General features: G+C 46.2%; 1 long non-coding RNA gene across 1 annotated transcript in view; it reads right to left on the bottom strand.

Annotated features, from left to right (window-relative positions):
* LOC132241774 (uncharacterized) overlaps positions 1 to 24,953 on the bottom strand; it is a 108,634-nt gene extending 83,681 nt beyond the window's left edge. The window contains exon 1 of the long non-coding RNA XR_009454526.1: positions 24,262 to 24,953. This is a non-coding gene — a long non-coding RNA (uncharacterized LOC132241774). The remainder of the gene's footprint in view (positions 1 to 24,261) is intronic.
* Positions 24,954 to 27,968: the final 3,015 nt, after the last annotated feature.

The raw sequence follows: 27,968 nt of genomic DNA, 5'->3' as shown, positions 1-27,968 counted from the left end.
CGCAGTGGAGGACATCTTTCCCACATTGACATCTGCCTTGCCTGGGGGGAAGACAGTCCACACCCTATTGGAAAACACCTCGCCCTGGGGCCACTTAAGAGATTTTAAGTAACAATTAGCCCCCAGGCAGAAGCAACTGCCCCACCCTGTTGAAAAAACTCTCCCTACACCTGAGGACAATTGCCTGGGGGCAATTCAAGTCGCATCCTATTAGTCTGTAGACAGAGGCAGTCTCTGGAGGCTTTGAGTCTTTGCCTGATCCAATTTGTCACAAACAGACTTTAACACTGTCCTGCACTAGAGATTGAGAGGTGTAGAGGATCTTCCTAAAACATAGTCACAAACCCAAACAGACAATCGAAATGAGGAGACAAAGAAACAACCCCCAAATGAAAGAACTAGAGAATTCTCCAGAAGGTGAGATAAATAAAGCAGAGATAAGAAATTTATCTGAAACAGAGTTCAAAGTAATGATGCTAAAAATGCTCAACAGTATGAAAAAAGATATAGTAACTATGAAAAAAGAACAGTCTGAGATAAAGAATGACATAACACAAATAAAGAACACATTGGAAGGAATATACAGCAGATTAGGGGAAGCTGAGGATCGAATAGTGAATTAGAAAACAGAGTTGAAAATATCACTCAGTCAGAGAACCAAAAAGAAAAAAACAATTAAAAAACAGGAGGACAACTTAAGGGATTTGTGGGACAACGTGAAACGTAACAATATTAGAATAGCAGGTGTGCCAGAAGAAGCAAAAAGGGAGAAAGGAATAGAGAAGGTGTTTGAAAAAATAATGGCAGAAAACTTCCCTAACATGGTAAAGGGAAAAGTCACACAAGTTCAGGAGGCACAGAGAACCCCAAACAAGAAAAACCAAACAGACCCCAACCCAGACACATCATAATTAAAATGCCAAAAATTAAAGATAAAGAGAGAACCTTAAAGGCAGCAAGAGAAAACAAAAACAAAACAAAACAAAACAAAAAAACCAGTTACCTACAAAGGAGTTCCCATAAGGCTGACACCTGATTTCTCATCTAAAACTCTACAGGCCAGAAGGGAATGGCATTACGTACTCAAGGTAATGGGAGGCAAGGATCTGAGACCAAGATTACTATATTCAGCAAGGCTATCATTCAAAATAGATGGTCAAATAAAGAGCTTCCCAGACAAAAAAAAAAAAAAAAGGCTAAAGGAGTTCATCACCACCAAGACAGCATTACAAGAAATTCTAAAGGGATTGCTGAGAAGAAAGAGAGAGAAACCTAGGCATACAGAATTCAAATGGCTATAAATAAGTACCTCTCAGTAATAACCCTAAATGTAAATGGATTAAATGCTCCAATCAAAAGGCATAGGGTAGCTGAATGGATACAAAAACATGACCCAACTATATGTTGTCTACAAGAGACCCACCTCAAAACAAAAGACACACACAGGATGAAAGTGAAGGGATGGAAAACAATTTTCCATACAAATGGAAAAGAAAAAAAGCTGCAGTAGCAATACTCATATCTAACAAAATAGAGTTTAAAATGAAGGCCATCACAAGAGACAACAAAGATCACTACATAATACTAAAGGGATCAATCCAACAAGAGGATATAACCCTGGTAAACATATATGCACTCAATAGAGATGCATATATGTTTTTAAATACATAAAAAAACTTCTAGAGGACTTTAATGGAGAGATTGACAACAATACAGGCATAGTAGGGGATTTTAACTGAAGAGATCTTCCAGACAAAAACTTAACAAGGCAACGGAGACTCTAAAGGACACACTGGATCAAATGGATTTAATAGACATTTATAGAACATTTCACCCCAATGCAGCAGAATATACATTCTTCTCAAGTGCACATGGATCATTCACAAAGATAGACCACATGTTAGGACACAAAATAAGTCTCTACAAGTTCAAGAAGTTTGAAATCATATTAAGCATCTTCTCAGGTTACAGTGGAATGAAATTAGAAATCAACTACAGTAAAAACACCCCAAAACATTCAAACACATGGAGGCTAAATAGCATATTATTAAACAATGAAAGGGTTACCAATGAGATCAAAAAAGAAATAAAAAACTTCCTGTAAACAAATGAAAATGAACACAAAACAACCCAAAATCTTTGGGACACAGCAAAAGCAGTCCTGAGAGGAAATTTCATAGCACTACAGGCATACCTCAAAAAAACAAGAAAAATCAGCAATAAACTATTTAACCCCACAATTTAAAGAACTAGAAAGAGAGCAACAAGAAAAGCCTAGAGTAAGTAGAAGGAAGGAAATAATAAATATTAGAGCAGAAATAAATAACATAGAGACTAAAAAATACCCAAAAAACAAAAAGTCAATGAAACCAAGAGCTAGTTCTTTGAAAGGATAAACAAAATTGATAAATCATTAGCCAGACTCATCAAGAAACAAAGAGAGAGGACCCAAATAAATAAAATTAGAAATGAAAGTGGAGAAGTAACCACTAACACCACAGAAATTCAAAGGATTATAAGAAAAAAATATGAATAACTACTTGCCAACAAATTGGACAATGTGGATGAAATAGACAAATTCCTAGAAAAATACAATCTTCCAAAATTGAATCAGGGAGAATCAAAAAACTGAATAGGACACTGATTAAATAGAAGCAGTAATCCAAAAACTCCCCCCAAACAAAAGCCCAGGTCCAGAGGGCTTCAGAGGGGAGTTTTTCCAAACATTCAAAGGAGAACTAACATCTATACTCCTCAAACTATTTCAGAAAATCCAAGAGGAAAGAACACTTCCAAACTCTTTTTATGAGGCCAGCATTATCCTAATTCCAAAACCAGATAAAGACACTACAAGAAAAAGAATTACAAACAAATATCCCTGATGAACATAGATGTTAAAATCCTCAACAAAATATTAGCAAATCACATCCAGCAATATATTAAAAAGATCATATTCCATGATCAAGTGGGATTTATTCCAGGAATACAAGGCTGGTACAATATTTGCAAATCAATAAATGTGATATATCACATAAACAAATTGAAAGACAAAAATCACATGATCATATCAATAGACGCAGAAAAAGCATTTGACAAAATCCAACACCCAGGCCTGGCCAGTTTGGCTCAGTGGATAGAGCATCGGCCTGCGGACTGAAGGGTCCCGGGTTCGATTCTGGTCAAGAGCACGTACCTTGGTTGCAGGCACATCCCCAGTGGGAGGTGTGTAGGAGGCAGCTGATTGATGTTTCTCTCTCATCGATGTTTCTAGCTCTCTGTCCCTCTCCCTTATTCTCTGTAAAAAATCAATAAAATATATTTTTAAAAAAATCCAACACCCATTTTTGATAAAATCTCTCAGCAAAGTTGGAATAGAAGGAGCATATCTCAACATAATAAAGGCCATATATGACAAACCTTCAGCCAACATCATACTCAATGGGCAAAAACTAAAGAACAGAACAAGACAGGGATGCCCACTTTCACCACTCCTGTTCAACATGTACTAGAAGTGCTAGTCATAGCAATCAGACAAGAAGAAGATATAAGAGGCATCCAAATTGGAAAAGAAGAAGTAAAACTGTCATTATTCACAGATGACATGATATTGTACATAGAAAACCCCCAAAGACTCCACCAAAAAACTACTAGACCTAATAAATGAATTCAGCAATGTAGCAGGATACAAAATTAACACCCAGAAATCAATGACTTTTTTATACACCAATAATGAACTCACAGAAAGAGAAACTAAACAAACAATCCCATTTAGCAATCAACAAAAAAATGAAGATATCTAGGAATAAACTTAACTAAGGAGGTAAAAGACCTATACTCAGAAAACTACAGGACATTGAAAAAAGAGTTAGAGGAGGACATAAACAAATGAAAGAATATACCTTGTTCATGGATTGATAGAATCAACATTATTAAAATGTCCATGCTACCCAAAGCAATCTATAGATTCAATGCAATCCCAATTAAGATACCAACAGCATATTTCACAAACCTAGAACAAACTCTCCAAAAATTCATCTGGAATAAAAAAAAAAAAGACCCTAAATAGTTGCAGCAATCCTGAGAAAAAATAACAAAGTTGGAGGGATCACAATACCAGATATCAAGCTATATTACAAGCTATATATCAAAACTGCCTGGTACTGGCACAAGAACAGACATATAGACCAATGGAACCAAACAGAGAACCCAGAAATCAATCCAAGCCATAATGCTCAATTAATATTTGACAAAGGAGGCAAGAGCATACAATGGAGTCAAGAAAGTCTCTTCAATAAATGTTGTTGGGAAAATTGGACATATACATGCAAAAAAAATGAAATTAGATCACCAACTTACACCATACACAAAAATAAACTCAAAATGGATAAAGGACTTAAATGTAAGACCAGAAACCATAAAAATCTTAGAAGAATCCATAGGCAGCAAAATAGCAGACATATGTCGTAGCAATTTCTTTACTGATACAGCTCCTAGGGCAATGAAAACTAAGGAGAAAATAAACAAATGGGACTACATCAAAATAAAAAGCTTCTTCACAGCAAAAGAAACCACTAACAAAACAACAAGAAAGCCCACTGCAGGGGAGAACATATTTGCCAATGTGATCTCCAATAAGGGTTTAATCTCCAAAATTTATAGGGAGCTCATACAACTTAACAAAAGGAAGATAAACAATCCAATAAAAAAAAAATGGGCAAAGGACCTAAACAGACACTTTTCAAAAGAGAACATACAGAAGGCCAAGAGACATATGAAAACATGCTCATAGTCACTAATCATTTGAGAGATGCAAATCAAAACAACAATGCAGTACCATCTCATACCTGTCAGAATGGCTATCATCAACAACTCAACAAATGGCAAGTGCTGGAGAGAATGCCGAGAAAAAGGAATCCTCTTGCACTGCTGGTGGGAATGCAGACTGGTGCAGCCACTATAGAAGACAGTATGGAGTTTCCTCAAAAAATTAAAAATGGGTGAGAAACCAAGATGGCGGCATAGGTAAACACTGGAAATTGTTGCCTCGCACAACCACTTCAGAAATACAACTAAAAGACAAAACGGACATCACCCAGAACCACAGGAAGGCTGGCTGAGTGAAAATTCTACAACTAGAAGGAAAGGGAAAAGCACACAGAGACTCAGGAGCTGCAGAAGTAAAGTGCAGAGGTACGGAGGCACACTCGGAAAGGGCTGGCAGCTGAGGACACGGTTGTCTTTTTCAATCAGGAGGGAGTCTCAAGCTCCCTACTGCTCTGAACTCCAGTTCCAGGCGCATCACTGGGGACCCAGACTCATACGGGGAGAAACTGGACTGTCTGGCATCTGTCAGAACTCACAGGCGGCTTTCTCTCAGAGGTGCTTGCAACGATTATTGGGACACTGAAACCTGGGGCCTCTTAGGGCAGGGCTGAGGATCTGCCATAGCTGTTTGCTCCACCCTGTTGATTCCCTGAGAGCCTGCCCCATGCAAGCCGTGCGCAGAGGCTTTTGCATATGAATGGCTTGGCCCTTTGCAATCTGAAAATTACCCAACAAACTGCAGCTGGGCCAGAAAGACCCAGAACTTCCAAGAGAAGGCCCAAGGCCCCACAGCAACTTGCACTGCTTCACAGCTGGGCCTCATCTGGGCACCTCCCAAACAAAGAAGAGGAATCTGCAGATTTTTCCATAGCTCCTGCTGGGTAACCTCAGGAAGAGGCTAAATTAGCACCTCCTTAGAGATCCAAGAGCCAGTGTACCCAGTGGTCAGAGTGGGACCATACAGATTACAACTCCTCAGATCCATAAGGGACACACTCAGGGGGCAGACTCAGTGAGCACCAAAGCCCCACTGAAGCAAGTCTTGCCCCAGAGGGGTGTCTCCAGCACAGAAGTTCTCCCACTGCAGACACAGCTGATTCTCACAGCCAATTGGCCTGGAGGTCAATTCCTCCCAGTGATACCTACAACAATCAAGGCTTAACTACAACAAGACTGTGCACAAAGCCCACAAAGGGGTGCACCAAGAGTGTCCATCTCAGGTAATTGGGGAGGCTTAGCCACTGGGCCCTATAGGACACCGAGCACAGAAAGCCACTCTATCAACACAGGGAAGCATAAAAAGTGTGGAGACAAAGAAACAGGTCACAAATGACAGAAATGGAAGAAATCAAACTACAGAATATAGAGTTCAAAACCACAGTTATAAGGTTTTTCAAGAATTTTCTAGAAACCACCAATAAATTTAGTGAGACCCTCAAGAAATCTAGTGAGACCCTCAAGTTTATGTAAAAGGACCAACTAGAAATTAAGCATACACTGACTGAAATAAAGAATATTATACAGAGTTCCAGTAGCAGACTACAGGATCACAAGAATCAAGTCAAAGATTTGAAATACGAAGAAGCAAAAAACACCCAAACGGAAAAACAAAAAGAAAAAAGAATCCAAAAAAATGAAGATAGTGTAAGGAGCTTCTGGGACAACTTCAAGCGTACCAACACCCGAATTATAGGGATGCCAGAAGAAGAGAGAGAGCAAGATATTGAAAACCTATTTGAAGAAATAATGACAGAAAACTTCCCCTACCTGGTGAAAGAAATAGACTTACAAGTCCAGGAAGCGCAGAGAAGCCCAAACAAAAGGAATCCAAAGAGGACCACACCAAGACACATCATAATTAAAATGCCAAGAGCAAAAGACAAAGAGAGAAACTTAAAAGCAGCAACAGAAAAACAGTCAGTTACCTACAAGGGAATACCCATACGACTGTCAGCTGATTTCTCAACAGAAACTATGCAGGCCAGAAGGGAGTAGTAAGAAATATTCAAAGTGATGAATAGCAAGAACCTACAACCACGATTACTTTATCCAGCAAAGCTATCATTCAGAATTGAAGGTCAGATAAAGAGCTTCACAGATAAGGAAAAGCTAAAGGAGTTCATCACCACCAAACCAGGATTATATGAAATGCTGAAAGGTATCCTTTAAGAAGAGTAAGAAGAAGAAAAAGGTAAAGATACAACTTATGAACAACAGATACACATCTTTCAACAAGTGAATCTAAAAATCAAATGAATAAATAATCGAATGAACAGAATAAACTGGTGAACATAATAGAATCAGGGGCATAGCAAGGGAGTGGACTGAATATTCTTGGGAGAGGAAAGGCATGTGTGGGTGCAAGAAGAGACTGGACAAAAGTTGTACACCTATGGATGAGGATAGTTGTGGAGGGGTGCGGGCGGTAAGGGCAGAGGGTGGGGTGGGAACGGAGTGGAGGGAAGCTATGGGGGGGGGGGGGAAGAGGAACAACTGTAATAATCTGAACAATAACGATTTAATAATAATTTTTTAAAAAGAAACCAAAAATAAAATTAAAAATGGAACTCCCATTCAACCCAGTGATCCCACTTCTAGGAATATATCCCAAGAAACCAGAAACACCAATCAGAAAGGATATATGCACCCCTATGTTCATAGCAGCACAATTTACAATAGCTAAGATTTGGAAACAGCCTAAGTGCCCATCAGCAGATGAGTGGATTAGAAAACTGTGGTACATCTACACAATGGAATACTACACTGCTATAAACAAGAAGGAACTCTTACCATTTGCAACAGCATAGATGGACCTGGAGAGAATCATGCGAAGCGAAATAAGCCAGGCAGTGGAAGATAAATATCACATGATCTCACTCATTTGTGGAATATAATGAACAACATAAACTGATGAACAAAAATAGAGGCAGAGGGAAAAACATCATATTTTAGAATATAATAGAAGTAATCCTGTTATTTGCATTTTTAAATATATTTCCTACAACTTTTGTGATATCATACAATTTAGTACAGTTTTGCTAATATTATAATTAAAATCCTTTTTTCTTGAAATATTAATGTTTATTGCATGTAATATTATATTTAAGACCATTTTTCTTGAATAATTGGTGTTTACTGCATGTAACATTATTATATTTAAAATCATTTTTTCTTGAGCTATTAATGTTTATTGCATGTATTATTATATTTAAGATAGTTTTCTTAAAATATTAAAAAATAATAATAATAACAGTGAATTAATAACACAAAAAACCTGTTAATTTAATTATAATCTTGGTTGAAAGCATTTTAAAATTTATAGTGTGTTAATTTTCACATACGGACTGGAAATTTTGTCCATTAAGTCCAAAGTCCATTAAATCGATGTCCCCCAAATAGAGTGTTTACTATATGCATGTAAATTCTTTGGTTAATCTCTTCCCGCCACTCCCCCATCCCCTTCCCTCTGAGATCTGTTAGTCTGTTCCATGCAACAATGCCTAGGACCTATTTTGTCCATCACTTTATTTTATTCATTAAATTCCACATAGGAGTGAGATCATGTGATACTTGTCAGACTCTGACTGGCTTATTTTGCTTAACATAATAGTCTCCAGGCCCATCCATGCTGACGCAAAGAATAAGAGATTCTTTTTTACAGCCACATGGTATTCCATAGTATAAATTTACCACAGCTTTTTGATCCACTGATCTACTGATGGGCACTTGGGCTGTTTTCAGATCTTAGTTATTGTAAATTGTGCTGCTATGAACACAGGTGTGCATATATTCTTTCGCAGTGGTATTTCAGGATTCTTAAGATACATTCCCAGAAGGAAGATCACTGGGTCAAAGGCAGTTTTATTTTTAATTTTTTGAGGAACCTCTATACTTTTTTCCACAGCGGCTGCACCAGTCTGCATTCCCTTTTCTCCACATCCTCACCAGGGCTTATTTGTTGATTTATTGACTACCACTCTGGAAGGTGTGAGATGGTACCTCATTGTAGTTTTAATTTGCATCTCTCTGATGATTAGTGACTTTGAGCATTATTTCATACGAGAGGCCCTGAGGGATCAGGCCTAAACTGTCAGTCGGACATCCCTCTCAAATCTGGGACCACTGGCTCCTAACTGCTTGCTTACCTGCCTGCCTGGCCTGATTGCCCCTAACCACTCTGCCTCAGCCTCCAGCACCGAAGCTTCATCAGGAAGGTCGTCCGGAAGGTCGTTCTGCTGTTCGGTCTAATTAGCATATTACACTTTCATTATTATAGAGTCTATTGGCCATCTGTATGTCCTCTTTGAAGAAGTGTCTATTTAGGTCCTTTGCCCATTTTTTTTTTATTAAATCTTTATTGTTCAGATTATTACATTTGTTCCTCTTTTTTTTCCCCCTATAACTCCCCTCCTTCCAGTTCCCATCCCACCCTCTGCCCTCACTCTCCACCCACTGTCCTCATCCATAGGTGCACGATTTTTGTCCAGTCTCTTCCCTCATCTCCCACACCCCTTTCCCCCACAAGAATAGTCAGTTCATTCCCTTTCTATGTCCCTGATTCTATTATAATCACCAGTTCATTCTGTTCATCAGATTATTTATTCACTTGATTCTTAGATTCACTTGTCGATAGATGCATATTTGTTGTTCATAAGTTGTATTTTTACCTTTTTCTTCTTCTTCCTCTTCTTAAAGGATACCTTTCAGCATTTCATATAATCCTGGTTTGGTGGTGATGAACTCCTTTAGCTTTTCCTTATCTGTGAAGCTCTTTATCTGACCTTCAATTCTGAATGATAGCTTTGCTGGGTAAAGTAATCTTGGTTGTAGGTTCTTGCTATTCATCACTTTGAATATTTCTTACTACTCCCTTCTGGCCTGCAAAGTTTCTGTTGAGAAATCAGCTGACAGTCGTATGGGTATTCCCTTGTAGGTAACTGACTGTTTTTCTGTTGCTGCTTTTAAGATTCTCTCTTTGTCTTTTGCTCTTGGCATTTTAATTATGATGTGTCTTGGTGTGGTCCTCTTTGGATTCCTTTTGTTTGGGCTTCTCTGCGCTTCCTGGACTTGTAAGTCTATTTCTTTCACCAGGTAGGGGAAGTTTTCTGTCATTATTTCTTCAAATAGGTTTTCAATATCTTGCTCTCTCTCTTCTTCTGGCACCCCTATAATTCTGATGTTGGTATGCTTGAAGCTGTCCCAGAGGCTCCTTACACTATCTTTGTATTTTCAGATTCTTTTTTCATTTTGCTTTTCCTGTTGGGTGTTTTTTGCTTCTTCGTATTTCAAATCTTTGACTTGATTCTTGCATTCCTCTGGTCTGCTACTGGAACTCTGTATAATATTCTTTATTTCAGTCAGTGTATGCTTAATTTCTAGTTGGTTCTTTATCATAACATCAAGGGTCTCATTAGATTTCTTGTAGATATCATTAAGTTTATCGGCGGCTTCTAGATAGTTATTGAGAGACCTTAAAAGTGTGGTTCTGAACTCTATATCTTCCAATGACAATTTTGTCCTGTTTCTTTGTCTCCGCATTTTTTTATGCTTTCCTGGTGCACCCCCTAGTGGTCTTTGTGCGAAGTCTTGTTGTAGTTAAGCCTTGATTGTTGTAGTTAATACTGGGGGGATTTGACCTCCAGGCCAACTGGCTGTGAGAGTCAGCCTCTGTCTGCAATGGGAAAACTTCAGTCCTCTGGGGAGGTTCCAATCTAGCCTTTGCCTGAGGCTATTGGGCAAATGGCTCTGTGCAGGGCTTGGGCGGGGCGGGTCGCTCGCGATCAACAGGGCGGGTGGAGGGAGCAGTTATGGCTGCTCTCAGTCCCGTCCCCAGAGGCTCTGCCTTTCAGAGTCCCAGCAACCGCTGCAAACCTCGGAGAGAAAGCTGCCTTCGAGTTCCGACCGATGCCAGACAGCCCTGCTTCTCCCATTTGAGTCTGGGTCCCTAGAGACTTGCCCAGAACTGGAGCTCAGGGCCTGAGCCTCCCTCCTGATTGAAAACGACAACCGCGCCCTCAGCCACCAGCCTGCTCCGTGCGCACCTCCGCACCTTTGTATTTTCCGCACTGCGCCTCCTCTGAGTCTCGGTATGCTGTTCTCTTTCCTTCTAGTTGAAGAATTTCCCCTCAGCCAGCTTTCCTGTGGTTCTGGGTGATGTCCGTTCCTTCTTTTAGTTGTATTTTTGAAGTGGTTGTTCGAGGCAGCATTCTCCGGTGTTTACCTATGCCGCCATCTTGGTTCTCTAAAACAGAGAATCCTTTGCCCATTTTTTAATTGGGTTGTTTGTCTTCCTTTTGGTGAGTATTAAGTTCTTCATATATTTTGGAAATTAACCCCTTATCAGATGTATCACTGGCAAATATGTTCTCCCATATAGTGGGTTCCCTTTTCACTTTGATAATGGTTTCTTTTGCTGTGCAGAAGCTTTTTAGTTTGATGTAGTCCCATTTGTTTATTTTTTCTTTTGTTTCTCTTGCCCTAGGAGGTGTATCAGCAAAAATTCCGCTACATGAGATGTGGGTGATTAAGCTGGTTTTAAAATTAGCTTATTTGTACCTTTGTAGGGGCTGCTATGGCTTGTGGGAGGCCCTGACCAAGCCCCCCCTGGAAGGAGGAGAAAAGGAGCCGCTTCCCTATTAGCAGGTCCCCACTATGTCCTATCAGAATATGAGAAGCTTCAACAAGCGGTTGACTGAAGTGTACCAGAGAAAACCTTAAGTAAAGAATAACTTCCCCTTAAATGTTGCCATCGTTTCATATTTCCTAATTCTAAAATTATATTGAGTGTAGGCTATATGGAAAACATTCAGCTATTTAAATGTAAGTTAAAAAAAAACTTTTAAGTTGCCAAATTTTCATTTTATACATGTTATTTAACTGATCTATGGTAATATATACCATGGGATGAAATGATAGAATACACTTACTTATAAGACAAATATATAGCGCGGTGTGTCAGACACTATTCTACATGGCTTACAGATATTAACTCCTCTGACCCTCAAGCCACCCTCTGAGGGAGGTGCTATTATTATTTTCATGTCTTTATAAGGCAGCTGGAGCATAGCCACGTTGAGAGACACAGCCAGGTCGCACAGTCGGCAAAGGGCAGCCCTTCACTTGGGTGGGCTCAGGTCCACATTCCCCGCCTGTGGTATGAAACGGCTTCCAAGCATGCGTGGGAATTCCCACCAACCGCAGGATGCAGGCCATCGCTTCTGTTTCTCACACATTGGTTACGGATGTCCTACCAAAATTGGATAAATGTTAGTCTGAGATGGTTGGAATTTCTGATGTCATGCTAATGGAAGAGTGTCTTATAACAACTATATAACAATGCAGCGAATGTAAAATGTAAAATCTTAGGAAACCTCAGTAAACCGAACAATAGTGTGGGACTTGGGCAAATCGGAACCCAAATCCTGATTTCTGTCCTCTGAATGTTTAGTGTCAGATTTCATATGGTCATAATAAAGGAAGTGAGGCACGCCTCTCCTTCCAGGAGTTTCCAGTTGTGCGGCCTGTTTGCTTCTGACTGAGGCTAGGTCTACCCCAAATCACCACATTAACCACTCCAGTCAGACTTTCTACAACTTTGCAGTATTTTAATATTCATCTCCGGAAAGCGCAAACAAAGAAGCAGATGCAAACTTTTAAGGACTAATGAATGAGCTTCTTTCAGATGCAATGTTCTAGTGTTGCTCCAATTTTAATTTGGTTTTTAAAGGTTTTCTTTGAGTGACTTCCTGCCCCATTGTTAGGAGGCAGTTTCCCAGGGCAGGACCTCGCCACGTGGCCCACTGTGTGTGGCTGAGGGGGAGCAGCCGGGCTCCCCGAAACATTTATGTGTATTAGCATTTAATTCAGTTGTTCTCTTCCACAAAACAAAGAGTAAACCTCTGGTGTGAAGAAGAGGCCTAAGCCATAGATGTGTAAATATAACACAATTTACAAGCCAGAAGAAGTAGAAAGTTTTCACTTCTTTGAGGCTAGACACTCACAAACAGTCGGCCTGGGGTGCAGGCAGCACTGCCCAGGTCTGCACCGGCTCTGTGCACCCGCTTCCCACGCAGGGTCCCCACAGCACCCGAGGCAGGAGGGGCAGGCAGTGTTAAATCTCCATGAGACTTTCAAATTTGGTTTAAAGGAAGTATTTCAATGCAGGGGCTTCTTTGGGATGAGGGAAATTTTGTGATTTAGCCATTTAGGGTTGAAACAGCAAGGTGAGGATTTTAAGGCGAGGATTTTAATGTTTCCTGTTAAAGAGTCGCTGGGTCTTTCGGGAAATTCCTGTAATGGACAATTAAGTTCTTTCCCTGGGCAAGAGTGTCTTGGAACAGTAAAATTACTGTAACGAACCAAGGAAGAAAACAGTCATGTTAGTGTTAACGTAAAAAAAACCATTGACCGAAGGACTTGCATGCATGCATATAAGCATAACCAATGGACATAAGACACTGGGGGCTAGGGGAGGCTAGGGGACTGTCAAGGGCGGGGGGGAAAAAGGACACATATGTAATACCCTTTGTAATACTTTAAGCAATAAAAATAAATAAGAAAGAAAGAAAGAAAGAAAGAAAGAAAGAAAGAAAGAAAGAAAGAAAGAAAAAAGAAAAAAATAAACAAAATTAATAAAATAAAAGTCTCAAAAGTCTAATATATAAATTTGAAATATTTGGTTTTTTGGATGTAAAAGATATGTTCACTTAGAAATGAGATACGTTTTTCAGCTATTGAATTAGAAACATTAACAAACAATATATTTTGGTATAAATTTCTTGGGCTGCAGTTGGGTTATGTGTCAAAAAGTCATAAAAATGCGTGCACACTTCTATTGAAATGCCACTTCAAGGGAGTTATCCTGAGCAAAGGATCTGACCGATGTGTGATTATTTAGTTACAATGATTATTTCTATGCTTCAAAAAAATCATATCTCCAAATTGAGAACAATACTAATTGTTAGTAACAGTGGGTTGGTAGAATTCATCTGATGGACTGCTTGCCATATAACCAATGAAAAATAGTATGTTCAGCAAAAAGAGCACATAACGGTATGGACAGTAACATCCCAGCCTTGTTTTAGGAAAAGTCATGTAATATTACATATGGATATTGTTGAGACATTTCCACTACTGATTGGTGAGACTGGGTGTTACTTTGTTGATTTTCAAATTTTACAGCCTATAATATGTTGTATTATTTTTTTAAAAGAAAGATAACATTAAATAAAACTAATTACAAGGGTAAAAAACAAAACAAAACCATTGAAACCTGTAAAGAATTTTTGTGAGTTTATTTGAGCCAAACTGTCGACATATGCCAGGAAGCAGAATCTCAACAAATTGAGATAGTGCTCCGAGGAATGGCGGGGTTACAATTGTATTTATACATTGCAATCAAAGGAGGGACATAGGTGGGTTACATGAAATTCATTGGTGATAGATTAAGGAGGAGGGATAAAGCAAAGGGGGGGGGGAACCCCTGGGATTGGATAAAAAGTAAAATGATGGACACATACTTAGGTGGGTGCAGGAACAATTAACATGATAAATGAAAGCATCTGCGGTATCTGTCCTGGGCCCAGCACACCTGGCTGTGCCCCAGGGGCTCCATAAAAAGGGAAATCACAAGTTACCCAGACATTCCAAGGATATGTTATCATAGATGCGAAAAGACAGACGGGCTCAGTTGACCTTATCAGTGAAGATACTGGCCCAGGACGTAACTGCCCACCATAACTGCTATTAGTTAAAGTTTAATTTCAGACCATCCTTTGTGGTTACTTTAGGTCTCTGAGTCTGCAAGACTGCCATGCAGGCCTCCCCTGAGCTTGTCAAGTCAGCATGTGCCCCTTTCGTCCACATTAGTAAGTTAGGTGGCGGGAGTGGGTGTATCCCGCCTCAATCTGACCTACAGTGAGGTCCTGAGCGATATGAGCACTCATGACTGGCACAACTTGATATATTAAAAAGATTAAAAATTCATGAACCCATGGGGGGAAGCAGTAACAGGGAGTTAACAGAGGAGCACAGAGGAAAGGGAGGGGGGATAAAAAAACAAGTTTTGTCTGTTTTGTAATTTCACTCCTAATTGACAAGCCTTAGCTGCAATCTGCTGGTAACACATTGCTAGTTTACATCACAAACTCACACGGCAAATTACCCATGTAATCCAGCTGCTGGGGAAGAGTAATTCTAGGTATCATCCTTAAACAGTGTCTATATGCCCGGCATTTAATGAGAGGTTAACGTGGTGCTGCGCAGGCAGGCTAAATAGCCACCTCAGACGGTGAATAAAGAAAAATGGAATTTATTTAGGAAAAAGGGGTGGGGGGTGGGGACATCCAAAGGGAAGGGCTACACAGCCCTGAGCCGAAGGGTATTGGGTCCCAGATGGCAGCAAAAATGTACTTAGGACAGTGAAACAAGGAAGCGCATAGGAGAAGCCAGAGGAGAGCCTCAGCTGGGCTGCCTTGGCTCACTGGGAAGTCGGAGAAAAGGGGGCCTTGGAGACAGGGTCAGGGGGTTAGCCTGGGATGAGCTGCCACTGCCCACTGTTCCTCTGGTTGCAAGTCTCATGGGGTCGCTCAGAGGGGAAAAGGGGGAAGGGAATGGCGCTGGTGTGCTTCCCCAGGGGAGAGCACGCACTGGGGCCTCCGTCCTGAGCCTATTGATCTCTCTCTTGCAGGTGGAAATCTTAGGGGAGGTCACAGGGGAGGGTCTTAATAGAATAGCCGCCAACTTTCTAGCTGTGCTCTTTCACGGTCGTGGTCTCCACTGATTGGTCGGTGCCAGGGCAGGGTTATTAGTCAATGCAGCTGGCTCTGAGGCAGCCAAGGCACCACTTGTCAGGTTTTGCTGCTTTTCTGGGCCTGGAGCTGAAATACAACTGAAGCCTAGATGTTATCTTTAGGAGGAAAAGGTCAGGAGGTCTAAACCTCATGACCAGTGACATGATAGATCAGAGATCCAAACCACTTGGCCAATGATACTCTAGGGGAGGATAGGTCACCCTGGGGGCAAGGTTCTTGTTTTCCCAGTTTTGCCTCTTGCTTTCTGCCCTGGTGAGTTTCCGTACCTGGCCCATCGTCCTTGCTCTGCTTATGTCTGTCTAACATTTTATAGATGTGATCACTACAGGCGTGGGCATTATTATTCCTATTTTGCAGATGAGGAAACTGAGGTTCAGAGAGGTTTAGCCACTGGTCTGAGGTGAGACACTCTGGAAAAGTGGTGGTGCTGGGATTCAAACCCTGCCCCTTCTGCCGCCACAGCTTTCTCAGCAGGCTGGTCGGGGCGAGTGTCCTCCCTCGCCGACATTCAACGGCCGCAACAGCTGCCACTTTCCACAGCGGCTTTGTTAACCTTAAGTAGCTCTGGCTGGCATGTAAACCCATTTTACGCTGAGAGGCCATTTGCTACTTCTATTTCATAAAATGTCCTTATTGCAAGTCAGAAAGGCACCCTCATAGGAGAGTTGGGAAAGTAACTGAGAGTTGCTGTTAATGCATCGGAAACAGTTTTCTATAAACTCGCCATGCAACCATGGACTCAGTCCTGGCACGCCGGGCTTTCATGGGTGGGAGGCCACCTGCCACTGGCAGATGGGCTCCAGACACTCTGGTCCAGGGGCTGCCCAGCGGGGCGGCAAGAGGGGGTTGTGGGGGGAGCAATAATAGGAACTCACCAGCAAAGAAGACACTCCACCTCCTCTAAGCCCGCTGGGAAACTTTGTTCAAGATAATTTGTGATTCGGTTCAGACCACATTTCAGCTGACGCTCTGGGGCGGAGATGGGAACAATGAGCAAACATGGGCCCGGGCCCAGGCCTGGGGAAGGACTTTTCAAAGGACCAGCAGGCATCATGACAGAGGAGCCTGTAGAGCGATTGCCCAGCCATTTGAGTTTCAGACCAACCTGGGCCCCACTCTGGGCCCTAATCTGTGTGACCCTGGGTTAGTCACGTAACCTCCTCGCTTCTCAGTGTCTCGTCGATCAGCAGGTGAGGCCGCCGCCCTGCGGAGTTGCCGTGACCTTTACTGTCACCAATGGCATCTGTAAAGCTCCGGCAAAGTGGCCCGCACACAGTAGGGCTCGGTGGATGACAGCTCCTGCTATTAGGATTATTCATTTTAGTAACATTATTATTTTTAAAAATATATTTTTATTGCTTTTCACAGAGGAAGGGAAAGGGAGAGAGAGAGATAGAAACATCAATGATGGGAGAGAATCATCGATCAGCTGCCTCTTGCAATGCCCCCTACTGGGGATCGAGCCTGCAACCCCGGGCATGTGCCCTGACTGGGAATCATGTTAGGCGTCTGACGACCTCCCTTGGCATGCAGTCCTTTCAAGCAGCTCTCCTCCTTCCTCTGCCACTCATGGTTGCCCAGGACCTGAGGAACCAGATCATCTGAGGGCAAACTGGGGCATCCTATTGTTCGCAGTGCCCTTCCTGACCCCAGCCAGCCCATCTTGGCTACAGAACTCGCTTCCCTGGTGGGGGGACCTGATGGATTCGGGGAAGCCCATTCAGTGCAGACCTGACCCACAGGAGCTGCCACAGGGCTGGGCGAGGAGAGACCATCAATCAATGAGGTGCCTGACCACAGACGGGAAACTGAAGATGGGCCTGGGTGGGAGACGGGGGGCTCCTGACCTCTGACGGCCCCATGAAGCCACGGACGGCTCCTGTGGCCAGCAGTGGGCCAGGCTTCAGGCTGCTCAGGGACCACGTCTCGTCTCAATGGAAACGCAATCTGTTTATACAGTGTGATGAACACCATCTCCTGGGGCCTTGCCCGGGGCGGGACCAGGTTACAGAAGGCTACCCCTATCAGGGGGCAGCCAGTCAGGCACACCCTTGTGCCATTCAGGTCCCCCCCACCGGCCTCACACTGAGGAAAGTGGACTTTTATTACGGAGACCCTTCCTTTCCTCCGACCAGCTTCTTGGGGGAAAGGCAGGCAGGAGACAGCAGCAGTCACTGTGTTTGAGAGAATGAAGGAGGGAGGAGTTCGTACTCCCAGGAAGACACCTTCCACATGCTGTTAGGTGGAATAATCACAGCCCCTCGCAGAGTGGCTTGCAAGGCATAATCCCATCAATAAACAAAAAACTACACTAACATGTTCTGCCCACCAGGATTCTTTTTTTTTTTTTTTAATATATTTTATTGATTTTTCACAGAGAGGAAGGGAGATAGAGAGAGTTAGAAACATCGATGAGAGAGAAACATCGATCAGCTGCCTCTTGCACATCCCCCACCGGGGATGTGCCCGCAACCCAGGTACATGCCCTTGACCGGAATCGAACCCGGGACCTCTCAGTCCGCAGGCTGACGCTCTATCCACTGAGCCAAACCGGTTTCGGCAGGATTCTTAATTATGAGCAAAAGAAACTTATTCTGGATAATTTAGGCAGAAAAGAAATTTGTGAGAAGGGTTTTGGGGAGCCTCAGAACCTCCAGGGTGGCCGGAGAGCCAGAGAGGAGCCGGTGAGCTCATCACTGCAGCCTGGGCTGTGCCACTGTGGCTGGAATGGATTCCACAGTCCCTCCCATTATTAGCCTCTGATTCAAGGCCTGGGCAGAAGGGTGTGATTGCTGGAGCCTCGGTCATGTGCCCATGAAAAGGAGGCTAGGAATGCAAGTGCCTGGCATTTTTGCTTCAAGTTAGGGCATCCCCTAAACATAAGTGGATTCAGATGACAAATCAGAGTGTAAATATCCCATGCTGTAAATAGTGGTTATCGCTGGGTGGTTGGCAGTGATGGTGAACCTTTTGAGCTCGGCGTGTCAGCATTTTGAAAAACCCTAAATTAACTCTGGTGCCGTGTCACATATAGAAATTTTTTGATATTTGCAACCATAGTAAAACAAAGACTTATATTTTTGATATTTATTTTATATATTTAAATGCCATTTAACAAAGAAAAATCAACCAAAAAAATGAGTTCGCGTGTCACCTCTGACATGCGTGTCATAGGTTTGCCATCACTGGATTAAAGGGTGGGCCTTTGTTTGTGTGTTTGTTTTTGGTAACTTGTTCTGGAGAATTTCTAACATACTAGTATACCAATGTAGAAAGAATATTAAAATGAACCCCCATCTCCAGCTTCAGTTATCAGCTTATGACGTTTTTATTTCATTTACACTCCCATTCACCTCCTTCTCCCCAGCTTATTTGAAAATAAACACCAGTCACCATATCATAGAAGTGTATCCCTAAATATCTTAGTACATATCCTTACAAGATAAGTACTATATTTTAAATGCATAACTTTAATGTCATTATCACACCTAAAAAAGAATTAAAAATAATTCAGAGAGATTTCTTTTACTTTCTTCTTTGTGCAATTCTTTTACTTTAATTATCAGGGGAAATATAGCTCTTCCCATTTTTAATTTGTTTCCAAAAACAAATTAACCTAGAGTTGAGCATGCCCAGCTAGCCCAGGCCTAAGGAGAGAGGCCAGTCCGGGGACACCAACGTGTGACCCAGGAGGCCAGGGGCATGATTTTAGTTACAAGTAACAGGAGCTCCTGTTCCCGTGGCTCTGGAGGCCAGCGGTGCTGAGGACAGGCGGGCAGCGAAGCTGAAGGCCATCGGAGGCCACCTGGCCTCAACCTATTCTCCCCTCTAAGGAGGAGCTTTGCCTGTTTTCCCTCTGTGTGTTCTGTCACCTGGCAGGGGATGCTGGCTGCGGCTGCCAAGATTGCAGGTGATAGGCATGGAATGGAGACAGGCAACCCCTCAACCAGCCTTGCTCTCTCTCACACACACATACCCTCAGACATATACACATGCTAATACACATACTCACACTCACCCCATACATTCACATTCACACACACACACACACACTCACACACACTCACTCATACATTCCCAGGGAGAGGACTCAGACCAGTCTAATTATATCCTGAGAAGTGGTGCATGTTTATGTCTGAGCCCTGAGAGCCAGCCCTGAATCCCTGGGTGGATCCAGGCAGATTAAAGACAATGAGCAGAAGGAGGGCCACTGTGGGCTGAGGAGCCAGCCTCAGGGTGCCCACCTCACACAGGTCTGTGTGACAGAGAGCTTGGATTTAGGGAGAAGACCTGGGTGCCAATAACATAGAAAGCCATATAGAGCAGCAGGATGCAGGGACTGGTGGTGGCCTGGGCAGCAGCTCACACAGGGGAAGGTCCTGTGGACTCCAGCATCACCCATCGTAGACTCTAAACCCTGGGCAGGCCTCATCCATGTGGTTGGAGTCGACGGTGAGCCTGTCTTTGGGGACCTGAGATCGATGTCTGTCTCCTTTTTTTCTGAGGCCCAACAATGCAGGCCCAACTGTACGCATCTGGCTCACAGGACTGTAATGACTAAGGACGGAGACCGAGGAAAGGGCCTTTGGTGGTCCCTCCATGCCCTCTGCCAGGGCTGGGGCCTCACAGAGAAAAGAGGTGAACAAAGGTGGGCGGGGCTTTGCATAGTATTTGTTCCATCGGGAACTATAAGGAACCACCGCCAACCCCCTGACCCACCCAGGCCTCCCAGACGACAGCAGCAGCCCTGAGGAGGGTCAGTGCCTGCCCCAAACCAAGGCAAGTTCCTGGGACAGTAAACCAGATCCAGAGAGCCAGCTCCCAGCCCCAAATTCTTGCCAAGGTTTGGACAGACAAGAAGGGACAAGGTTTTCCCTCAGGGGAAGGTATTAAGGTGGGTGTTCATCTGGAGCCCCTCAAGGACAACACAGGACTCCTACGGTGAGATGGCAGGGGCAGGACCAGGTGACAGAAGGCTATGGATGCCTGCCTTGACCTACAGGCAACAGAGACCCACACTAGGTTCTTGAGCAGGGAAGTCAAGGATAAAGGGCAACAGTGATATTTAGCAGAGCTTGGAATGCAGAGTGAGCTGCAAGGGAGCTCAGCTAAGAAGCTGCTGCAGAAAACACAGATCTTCAAAGAAAGGCAGCTCTCAGCGAGGAAGAAGCTCCACTATCAAATAAAATGTTTGTGTATGTGTACATGTGTGTATGTGCACGTGTACATGTGTGTATGTGCACTTGCATGCAAGCAAGAAGTAACCCAGCCTCAGAAATCCTCCCCCCCGCCCCCTCCTGCCAGTCCCAAGCTCTTGTGGTGCAACAGTGCTGGGCTCAGAGACCTTTTTGGGATTCACTGACAAGCCTTGAATTCCCTCGGCTCTTCTAGCCAGGTCCACAGCAAACCATGCTGTGGTTGGCATCAGCAAATGGGTGACATGATGTGACATGCACAGCTGGGATGTTCTAAAGTTGATTGCACTCTGGTTGACTGAAATACACCATATGTGAGGCTTGTGCAAAATTAGGAAAATTATAGCATTGGTAAGGAAGGCATGACATCTGGAAAAGTACTTTTTAAAAATATACAACTTACGTAACTTTGCAAAACAAGCTACTACAAAAACATAAAACTTTATTTTCATCCTTCCAATTTCTTGACTAATTATAGTTAGTATCCATATATGTTTTACAAAATACATTTATAAGAGCAAATGGATGTTAATGGAAAAACTAAAAAAAAAAACATTGATCATGCTGTGAATGAGAGCTTTTTTTGGACACTTGCTTTTGATTGTGATTTCATGTCCTATTCACAGGCAGAATTTTGTTGGCAGTGTTGCTTCTGGTTCATGAGATGGATTAATCGTTCAACATTGCCCTAGATGATTTGGCTCAATGGATTGAGCATCTGCCTACGGACTGAAGGGTCCGGGTTCGATTCTGGTCAAGGTACATGCCTGGGTTGCTGGCTCAATCCCCAGTGTCGGGGTAGGGGGTGTGCAGGAGGCAACTGATCAATGATTCTTTGTCATCATTGGTGTTTCTATCTCTCTCTCCCTCTCCCTTTCTCTCTGAAGTCAGTAAAAATATATTTTAAAAGATAGTTCAACATTTCCTGGTGTTCCAGAGGACGCCCTGCTACCAGGCCCGAGCCAGCCTGAGGCCCTCTGCAGAAGCGCATCGTGTCCCTCAGCCATCCTGTGCTCAACCGTTTCCGAAAAGGCGGAGCCCTAGTCCTATCGGTCTTAAAACTGACCCCTGGGTCTTCAGCAAAATGTTTGTACCAGTCTCCTGGTTTGATCCACTTATTTAGAGGGAACAACCTTGTGTTTGCAAAATCTCTGGTTCCCTTTGTGAAATGAAGAAGCACTGAGTCACCTTTCTGAAGTATTCTTGCGCTGTGCTTTCTAAATTTCCCGAGACTTTTTTATTTCATTTTCCCTTGATTAAGAAATTAGAACAATGACTAGCCCAGTAAATGTCACAGAGGTAGGAAGACATCGGTGTTGACAGCTGGGACAGCTTCAGGTTCAGGAGGTTCCCAGCCGAACAGGCCCCTCCTGCTGGCTCCAGGCCCCTCCTGCTGGCTCCAGACCCCTCCTGCTGGCTCCAGGCCCCTCCTGCTGGCTCCAGGCCCCTCCTGCTGGCTCCAGGCCCCTCCTGCTGGCTTCAGGCCCCTCCTGCTGGCTCCAGGCCCCTCCTGCTGGCTCCAGGCCCCTCCTGCTGGCTCCAGACCCCTCCTGCTTGCTCCAGGCCCCTCCTGCTGGCTCCAGACCCCTCCTGCTGGCTCCAGGCCCCTCCTGCTGGCTCCAGGCCCCTCCTGCTGGCTTCAGGCCCCTCCTGCTGGCTCCAGGCCCCTCCTTCTGGCTTCAGGCCCCTCCTGCTGGCTCCAGGCCCCTCCTGCTGGCTCCAGGCCCCTCCTTTCAGATGCAGGAAAGATTGCGTGTCCTGGGCAAGGGGTGGACTGGCTGCGCCGTACGCTTTCCTCCCAAGTTGTCTCCTTCAACGGCTACTTTGAGTTTTAATTGGAACATTTTGTTCCAGCTGCTCAGTGAACCAGGCCTGTGATCTTGATAAGAGAAGGCACCTTTCCTATTTTTTTCTGGCTTCCTGGCCCTGCATCCTGGCTGGGTTTCCAGCCTTGTTGTTTCAGTCTGTTTGCAGAACCAGGGACTCTGGCCAGGGTTTTATGGCCTACTCTCCAGTAGGCAGGGCCAGGGTCCTGCTGGATGCCTTCCTCACAGTGTCCTCTTAACTCCCACTTTCCGCCTCAGAGGCCCACTGGGCACCCAAGAAGGTAGGCCGGGCAATGACTTCTCACAGCTCAGGGGTCATGGACCTATTGGAGTCCTATGGTGACAAAACAAATAAAAAGCTCCTTAATCTTGCAACCCAGCTTGCCCAGGCAGCCTTCGTAACTCTGCTCAGAGGACCCCTCAGCACCCCATCAAGGGCAGAGAGGCCCTCATGGAATCACTTGGAGGGAGGCGGCAGTAGAGCATAGTGGTTAATGGCAGGCTTCTGGCCTTACCCCCTGCCAGCTGTGAGACCTTGAGCACATCGCTCATCCTTCCTGTGCCTTGGTTTTCCCATCTTTAAATTGGGGGCTTTGGTAGTTCCTACCTATGGGATTGAAAGAAACAATCCAAACATCTGGCCCATGGTAAACTCTCACTAATACCACCATTAACAGTAGTTGGAGGGTAGTGGGGGAGAATAGGAAGTCTCTTTAGCTGCCCTGCTTCAGAAAATAACCTCAATGGGCCCCTGTTAATCTGGCACCAGCCCCCACCTTTGCCTGGGTTGTGGAAGCCCTTGTCCCAGCTGGGAGGGCCCAGGCATCAGTGCTCAGACCTTCTGCAACCCCGGTCCTTGGAAATCTGTGGCTTCTGTCCCAGAAGGAGTGTCCGTCCAAATTCAACACATACTTCTGAGGGTGGGCATGAAGGGGAAGGTGGGACTCACTCGGGAATCTGTGCTCTGAGCAGGAAGCAGCAGCATGACACAGACGGAAGACGTGGGTTGATAGAGATGAATGAATGTTAACGTTTAAAATCTCCCTTGGAAGACCCTGAGAAGCAGAAATTCCGAGAAGGGGTTCGGAGGAGGGAGCGATCGCTCCAGTGGGTGTCCCAAGGAAGGGCCTCAGCAGGGCACTGACTTTCTTTAGCGCCAGGCCGCCCGCCTCAGTTCGGAACAGTCAGTTTCCCACTAAACTTCTTGGGCTTGCGCCTCCAGGCCGTTGGCAAGGGGTTTGGAGCACATCTCAGTGCCAGCAGAGAGCAGGGTTCACTGGGAGGTGCTCCGAGAGCTGGCCCTGGGTTCTAGCCTGGCTCTGCAACTCAGGCCCCTTTCTTTCTTTTAAGGTTTTACTCTATTTAATACATTTTATTGATTTTTTTACAGAGAGGAAGGGAGAGGGATAGAGAGTTAGAAACATCCATGAGAGAAAAACATCGATCAGCTGCCTCCTGCACACCCCCTACTGGGGATGTGCCCGAAACCAAGGTACATGCCCTTGACCGGAATCGAACCTGGGGCCCTTCAGTCCACAGGCCAACGCTCTATCCACTGAGCCAAACCAGTTAGGGCCTCAGTCTCCCCCCCCACCCCACCCCCACCCCCGCCCCGCCCCCGCTTTCTTGTCTTAGGGTGATTAGGAAGTTGGTCAGAAGCACCCCAACATCTCTTCCTCTTCCAAAGTCTAGATCCTTTTCTCTCGCGTCCCTGCCCCACGGGCCCCACCCCCAGCCACCTCATGCACCGGGGAAGAAGCCCCAACTGTGCTCAGCTGACTCACGTCAGGGTAACCGGATGCCTTTCATGTTGCTCTCTGGACCTGGAAACAACCGGGAGTGGCAGGGGTGGGCCGGCCTGTGAACGGGTCCTGCTTCCCCGGAGCTGACAGGCCGTCCGCCAGCCAGCATCCCGGGACCAGTTGCCAAAAGGACAGCATCTTCTGGGGCGCCCTCCTCCCGGCCTCCCGGTTCCCGGGCCGCTCACCGGCCGCTGAGCGACAGGGTGCAGGGAGGTGGGGCGGGTGTAAGGGAAGGGGGTGAGCTCGCAGCCTGGAGGCGCCTGGAGGGTCCTGTGCGCTCGCTCGGCCGAAGCACTGGCCCCGCCGCGAGGAGCTTCCTCGGGTCTGAGGTCTCCCACCCGCCCCGCTGGCCCCGAAGGCGCCACACCAGGAGCGAAGCACGAGCTCCGCACACGCATTTGCCCGCTCCTGCCGGACCTCCCGTTCGCTGTCCGGATGTGCTCGCGCTTCCAGACACCAGGCCCATCGCTTCCTTTAAAACCCGGAGCTGGGATTCCCCGGCAGGAAGGTGGCCTCCGCGGAGGCCCCCCTGGACAGGGTGCGGGGGGATGGGTGCGAGGAGCGGGTCTGGGCGGCGGCTGTGCACACCGTGCGCGTCTCTGCGCAGAGGCGGGGGCCGCTGTCACCGCACAGGGGCCGGGGAGAGAGATTCACCACGCGGTTGTCAGAAAGGCCAGGCGCCGGGCGGGGCCGCGAGGCCGGTGCAGGTCAGAGCTCGCAGCCGCGACTGGGACCCGGAGCGCGGCCCGGGGCGGAGAAGGGCCCACCCGACTAGCTCTTGCTCTGTGGCTTTGTTTTGTCTGTGCAGGTAAGAGGTAACCGGATGAAGTTAGCTGCATGCAGATGTCTCCAGAGTCCGACACAGTCACCCCGAACGCCCGGCCCCACGCTGGGTTTGCCGCGGGCCGTTCCCCGAGGGCGCGGGCGCGCGGCCTTCTTTCCGGCGAGGTCTCCGCGGGCTCCGGGCTCTGTCCGCCGCTCCTCCCGCAGCAGCAGCACCGTCTCGGCCCCTAGCGCCGGGCCCTCCGTCCAGGAAAGTCCCGAATCACAAACCCCTGGAGCGGCTCCGTCACTGTCCTTTCTCCGGCCACCCCCTGCAGAGGCCAGCTGAAGGAGAGAACCTAAAAACAGACGTACCTCTTATCCCCGAAACATGAGACGGTGTATGCTTGCACAAAATCGGAAAAATCACCCGCAGCCGTACCTACGAAGCAAAGGCACACCCGTCTGCAGCCCAGGAATGAGGAATCGGATAAGGACACTGACCCCATGTCCGCAGCTTTGAGGACCAGCCTTAGTTCTGCCCACGGGACTGGCCTAAAAAGAGTTGGGGAAAGTAACATGTTTTGGATGCTTCCTAGCTGTTTAGCCTCCGACAAGTTTCTTTTTTCTCTTGTCAGTCCTCACCAGAGGATATTTTTCCACTGATTTTTAGAGAGAGGGGAAGGGAAGAGGAGAGACAGAGAGACATGAATGTGAGAGAGACACAAGGCTTGGTTGCCTCCTGCCCGAGCCCTGACCAGGGCCCGGGTCAGGGACAAGTCTGCAGCTGAGGTACGTGCCCTTGACTGGAATCGAACCTGGGCCCTTCGGTCTGCAGGCCGATGCTCTATCCACGGAGCCATACTGGCTAGGGCAAGGACAAGTTTCTTCATCTCTTTGTGCTCCATTTTTTTATCTGTAAAGTAGGAATAATCATACTGCCTTTTAGGGTTTTGTGAGGATTAAATGAGTCCATTTCTGGACAAGCTGTTCTAGATGTAACATCACAATGTGGAGTCTCCACTGTGCCTCCAACCCCCGACTGTGCTGCCTAATGCTCAGCTGGGGCTGGGATGGATTAAAATACACCGGCTGCAGAGTGTGTGTGCAGGGGCCCAGGGGAGCTCCTTAGCCATGGGGTCTGTCGCCACTGTAGGCTGCTGCAGGAAGGGGGCCCTTAGCTCAAGTGACCCCTTGAACTGCTGGTGGCAGGGGCAGAGGGAGCAGATGCCCCATAACAGGTGGGTCCCCGGATCCAGGAAGAAGCAGGGATCCTCCCATCCAGCCTAGGGTGGGGTCTGGGGGAAGAAGGAAGTCTTCTGGGAGAGATGACCCAGGCCGTGGGGCCTGCAGGGCTCAGGGGGAGGGGTGAGGTGACTGGATATGAAGCAACAAGTTCCTTTTGCAAACCAAAAGCTTCAAAGTGTCTAGCTGCAGCCAAATGTGGGGGAAAGTGCCAGGGGAGATAAGGGACCCTGTGACTAGGACTCTTCACTGAGAGAGGTAGAAATAGAAATAGAGCTCTCCCTACCCCAACACTAGGTGAGGAATGTCTGTGTAAAAAGCCACCCTGGAATTACTCAGAAGCAACCAAACAAATTATGCTGATTAAATGAGATACCCTGAGCACAGGGCTTAGCATTGGCCTGGCGCCTACAGGTGCATAACGAATTTGTTCCCCTGATACACGTGCGCACACACACACAACTGCACTCCGCCTCAAGACTTTCTGCAAATGCCAAGCACCTACTATGTGCTGGGCACTGTGCAAGGTTCAGGGGACCAGGCTCTCCAAGAGCTGGCCTCGGCCTCTGGGAGCTTTCTGTCTGGCAATTGAAAGAGACCTGAGCCCAGGATAGAACTGGAGCCCTAACAGGAGCCTGGAGAGGTGCCCTGGAGCTGGGAGAGCAGGCGAGTGAGCCTCCAGGCTGAGGGGACAGCAGGCGGGGCAGGAGGGGCAGGAGACTGGGGTGATGGTGGAGCCTGGGTAACGTGGAGGGAGGGTCTGCGGGTGGTATTTTCTTGCTACCCGCCCACTTGGTCTATTCCCTTCAGGCCTCCTGGAGAGGAGAAGCTTGGCTGCTCGCCCTTGCAGGCCTCCACACAACCGCCACAGGGCCGTCCAGCACTGGCCCCTGCGTGGACGGGGCTGGCAGTGCACAGGTGGGCTGGGAGCATCTACAAAAGAGCCCTGCCCTCTGGGTCCCAGGAGAATATTCTACCCATCAGAGTCCTCATGGGGCTGAAGATCCTCCCAGCAGTGGCTCCTGGGACCAGCTCCAGGTGCAGGACCTGGGGGGCTGCCCGTCCCTTCTCTCCTACCCTCTAGGCACCCTTTTCCCCCACATTTGGGAGCAGGCAGCCTCTGGCTCCCAGAAGGATGTCCCTGAGGTGTCAGATCTGAAGGTGAAGGGAGAGGGGAAAAGAACCCTCCTCAGTGGTCTGCTCCTTGGGTGCTGTCTCAAGGTAGGCCGACCTGTGGGAGCAGGGAGCTGCCGCCCAAGGCACCGGGTGGAAGGCTGGCTTGGTAGGCATGGCAGCTCCGTCCCAGAGGGGTTAGGGCTAGAGGCTCCCTGCCAGCCAATGGGGAACTGTGCAAGGGGTTTTCACAGGCCACCCATCCCGACAGTCACCAGGACTAGCCTGAAGTTAGTGGGGGTCTCCACGCCTCAGATTCCAGTGTGAGTGAAGGCTGCTTCCCAGCTGATGCGCTTGGAAAAGTCCCTGCCTGTGCCACGGCCACAGAGT

Source organism: Myotis daubentonii, chromosome 1 (assembly GCF_963259705.1).
Source record: "Myotis daubentonii chromosome 1, mMyoDau2.1, whole genome shotgun sequence".
In the NCBI taxonomy this organism is placed as follows: Eukaryota; Metazoa; Chordata; class Mammalia; order Chiroptera; family Vespertilionidae; genus Myotis; species Myotis daubentonii.
Note: the sequence above shows the minus strand (reverse complement) of the source record. Positions and strands in the feature narration are given on the sequence as shown.